Source organism: Sinocyclocheilus anshuiensis, unplaced genomic scaffold (assembly GCF_001515605.1).
Source record: "Sinocyclocheilus anshuiensis isolate Anshui unplaced genomic scaffold, SAMN03320099.WGS_v1.1 scaffold438, whole genome shotgun sequence".
NCBI classification, from domain to species: Eukaryota; Metazoa; Chordata; class Actinopteri; order Cypriniformes; family Cyprinidae; genus Sinocyclocheilus; species Sinocyclocheilus anshuiensis.
This window is the reverse complement of record NW_015546118.1, coordinates 1,186,016-1,190,430: the sequence shown is the minus strand read 5'-3', so window position 1 is coordinate 1,190,430 and position 4,415 is coordinate 1,186,016. Positions and strand designations below refer to the sequence as shown.

Here is a 4,415-nt window from a genome sequence, read left to right as displayed (position 1 = left end):
TTTTTTTTTTTATTATATTTTACTGTGATGGCAAAGCTCATTTTTCAGCAGCCTTTACTCCAGCCTTTAGTGTCACATGATCCTTTAGAAATCATTCTAATATGCTAATTTGGTGCTCAAAAATAATTTCTTACTATTGTCAATGTTGAAAATGGTTGTGCTGCTTAATATTTTTGTTAATGATCATTTTTCTCCAGGATTTTTTTTTTTATTAATAAACCGCAAAGAAAATAAGGTTAAACATTTTCTTTAACGAACATGGAGAGGTTTGCATCAGAAATTTGTCCTTAGCTCAGTATAAAAAAAAAATAGAAATCAATGGAAAATATCCACCATGGTAAAAACTAAGCTTGTATGTTGCTGCGCGTGTGCACGAGTGTGAGCTGCACATACGCGTGTGTGTGTTTATGCCAGGCTTGTGTTTGGCGGGAGTGGAGGGAGGTCATTAGCCTAAGCTGTGTTCATTCACCGTCAACTCCATGCTGCTTAGATGAAGTGCCACGGTTCACCGAACATTTTGTTTTCAAAAGCAGCTCTGCAGAATCTACACTCAGCCGGCCCTGGGATCGATGGAGGGATGGATTTGGCTTTGCCCGCTTCCAGTCTCGTTGGGCTTCTGTTTGAGTGGGTTTTAATTGGCAAGCGATTCTTCTGTAACTGCAGGGCTCTACTGCCCTTTACTGTCATTTATATGAACTGTATGCAGAACTTAAAAGAAGAAAGTGGGAGTTGGGAAGGAAAAGAGAGAGAAAATGTCTGCTAATGACTTGATTTGGTCGCTTTGGGGGACTTCAGCTTTCAAATGAACACCTCCACTTCATTTGTCACCTTTATTTCAAGCTAGAGGCCCTGAGACAGAATACGTGACTTTAGAACGGATATTGGCCTTTGCGGAAGCTTAAGGCTGTAAAACGATAGTACAGACAAAGCCAAAGAGGAAAAACATACTGTGTTGCATTTGGTACAACAATGGAGAGAAGAGGAAGCCTTTGTTGCACTACATTCAGTTGTGCTCTAGGTTCCTAAATGTGCCTTTTGTTAATTTAATTAATACCGTTAATGATCTGACTGAATGCAGTATTTTAAAGAGTGCAGGCCTGTGTGTGTGTGTGTGTGTGTGTGTGTGTGTGTGTGTGTGTATTGTAATGCCTTGTGTTTGCTGTTGAACAGGTGTGAGGGTCTGACCTGTTCTCTTCTTTTGTTTTTCCTTGAGGGGAAAAAAAAAAAGATAAGGAACAAATGGTCTGGTTCATTGTCTGAATTTATATTTGTGAGATGTTATTCTTTCCTGAAATTAATGTGTGGCGTAAATGTGAAGTTCTAGTCTAGCTTTCAAAAGTAGCATAATGAGAAATTGAAATTCCTAATCTGTTTTTGTTGTCTTATCTTTCCACAGAATTCTGTGTGTCCATTTGTCGATATTGTCTACTGGATTCCAACTGTGAAGAAACGCTATAGCCTTCCTGTGCAATATTATGAAGAGACTTTCTCCCATAAGATCTAGCCTAAATATTGTGTACAAAGTCCAGTTGCAAAGCTTTTTTTTTCTGTTGCAAGTTTGCCCATTTTTTTTACTTCCTACTTGGAAGTTTTAAGTACATTGTGATGTCTCATTCTTCATTTTGTGGAGTATCAGAACTTGGGCTTCACCGTGAAAACCAAAAGAACTGCGACGCACCCTGAAGTCCAGTCTGCTTTCATCGTAACCAGCATAATCATCATCTTCGTCCCCCACGTTTGTGTACTCTGACCGTTTTTGTACAATGCTGATGCCATGCAAGCTAAAATAGACCCGTATGCCTGTCTTAATTTGTATAATGCATGAAGGATGAGTGGAAGCTTTTGATTGGGAGAACAACAAGAGTCTCAACGCATGATTGGAGATGTTAAGATACTCCAGGAAAAGTACCTCATGTCCTGATATGCATCTACCTTTTCTCCCATGTTGATGTTAAAAATAGATCTTGCTCCGAAGAAAGGCTGATGCGGACTCTTAATGGACTGGTAAACATAAAAAAAGGACAGAAGGAAACGTGAGCAAGCATTTTTTTAAGTATTTGTCCTTCACACGTCTGTACGAGGAGGACAGGCTGATGCTGAACCGTTCCTGTTGAACAGACCTTAGCAGCTTGTTGTGAAAATGGACACGGGCACAGTGTGTCCCAAGGTACACGTGCCAGCTGTGCATTTGCGACTAAGTGAGTGCGGGAGAGGCATGTCCCAGCATGTTCGTCTGAACGAGGGTCCGTCTGACCCCACTCAACACCCAATCATACTCCCACCCCCTCAAAAATAAACTGCGTGAGCATGCCCTCCGAGAAAGCACCAACAACAAACACTGTCCTTCCAGCTTCTGATGACTGACTGACTACAGTTTTACATTTCTCCCGCACAAGATTTCAACTGCGAGACGCTTCTGTTTTGCCGTTTTTGCCTGTACTATTCTAAGCACATACAGTCAAGTAAACGTGAATGACAGAAGGGGAGAGAAAAGAGGTGAGAGTCGTTTCGTCACCCTGCGAGGGAATGCAGTCTCTATGGCAACAACAACAAAACTGTAAATTAAAAAAAAAAAGAACCAGAAAAAAGTGCAAGAAACTGGTTGTCTGGCTTCACATATTTCAGTGTCTATTACTAGTCTTAATTTATGATTTTTTTTAAAAGCGGTTTGTTTTGTTTGATCCATTGTGTATTAACGATATATATTTTTTTATTTATTAATTTTTCTGCTTGCATACATGTTTGGATGTGTAGAAGTTGACAGGTTGTTGTACCGCGCATGGCCCAAAACACTCTGTGTTCCTGCTGCTCTTTTGCACATTTACATAAGGTCATTTTGACTGAGCAGGTGGAATTTGTAGTGGTCAGCGAACTCTTGAGCCTCTTGTTCATCTGATCAAAAACATGGAGGCTTGGAGGTCAAAGGTCATTGACAGGATAAGAATGGGCCGAATGACGTCAGAGGTTCGGGTTACCCAGGGTGGGCAGGTCAGCAGATGGGGGAGTTGGGAAGTGGTTTTGAGAGTTTAGGGGATGGCTTTCTTCAAAACGGAGGGCCAATTCACCCAAAAATGAAGATTGTCATCTTGTACTCACTCTCAAAATTGGTATTTTTGGGTGAACTATCCCTTTAAATTTTACCCAAATGGATCAGGTTCTTTAGATTAAGTAATTGAGATGTGCTGATGTGCTTTAACCACAGGTCAATTAATCTAGTTGTGATGGTTCTTTGATCTGCATCAACTATTTGTGATCTTATACAATATAGATTGACCTCAAACCTCCATCTAAAAAGCATTACGTTTCGCTTCTAGAACATTAGTGTAGTTTAGCAAGTGCTTTCGACCAGTGACCCCATGCCAAACTGGGGCCAGTATTCAGCCTCTGTAACTCTGCTCTGCATCCATCACTCTGTCAGTACTGAAACTCAGACTGACACAGGGTATCTTTGGGTTGTAAGGGTCCTGTAGAGCTATCTGAGGAATGTGACGCCCGCAGCTGCTCTCAGAACAGCTGGAGCGGTCACCAGCATGTTGTAATTTTGACTGTCCCTTACAGTTCAGCAGTGCTGTTAACATTATGATTGGATTAGGAATATGTCACAGTCACCTTTCTGGATGCACTCTTAAAAACACAGGTTCCAAAAAAATTTTTTGCAGTGATGCCATAGACCAGGGGTGCCCAAACTACAGAGTTTAGCTCTGTGTGTGTGTGTGTGTGTGTGTGTGTGTGTGCAAGACAGGAATTAACAGCCATACGTGACCCATAAGATACTTTCCGTTTTATTCCAGTGTTGCCATGGCAACCCTGATTATTATCCGCAAACTCTGGCAGCTGATGTGAAACATGAAAATTTAAAAAGACCTCCTCCGCCACAGGCCTCCTTTTCTTGTCCTCTTTCCATTTTTCATGGAAGTTCCTCCTACGTTATTTATCGTCCTCTTACCTTGTTCCTGTAATTCCTTCATGGATATCAAATAACCATGCATGGTCTATTTTTAACCATTCCAAAGATTCTGCATCCTGCCCTCAATAACTACCAGGTATACCATGAGTAAACAGACACACAGTGACACACAATGTTACAAACCTGCTCGTCCTGAGGACAGGAGTGTTTACGTTCCTGTGATAAAACGACTCCCTTTCAGTAGGTTAAAGAAAGACCAGTTTTACAGGCTCTTGACACATACCCCAGCACACTATGGCAAGATGATAAGGATGTGCTTAATCACACTCTGAGAAAGCCGTAAAGTTCACACTTCTCACAGGCTCATATAACCCAAGTGATTACAATATATCTCCATGATAATAACATGTTGACTTAGGATAATAAATATTAATGTTAATATTGGAGATATTATATGGATTGTGTAACGGCATGGTCATTTCCTCCAATAAAAACTAATTACTCATAA

At 40.8% G+C, this 4,415-nt stretch overlaps 1 protein-coding gene across 1 annotated transcript in view; it reads left to right on the top strand.

Annotated features, from left to right (window-relative positions):
- LOC107700930 (ectoderm-neural cortex protein 1) overlaps positions 1 to 2,575 on the top strand; it is a 13,650-nt gene extending 11,075 nt beyond the window's left edge. Inside the window, exon 4 of the mRNA XM_016502799.1 lies at positions 1,397 to 2,575. The gene's annotated coding sequence lies outside the window, so the exon portion shown is untranslated. The remainder of the gene's footprint in view (positions 1 to 1,396) is intronic.
- Positions 2,576 to 4,415: the final 1,840 nt, after the last annotated feature.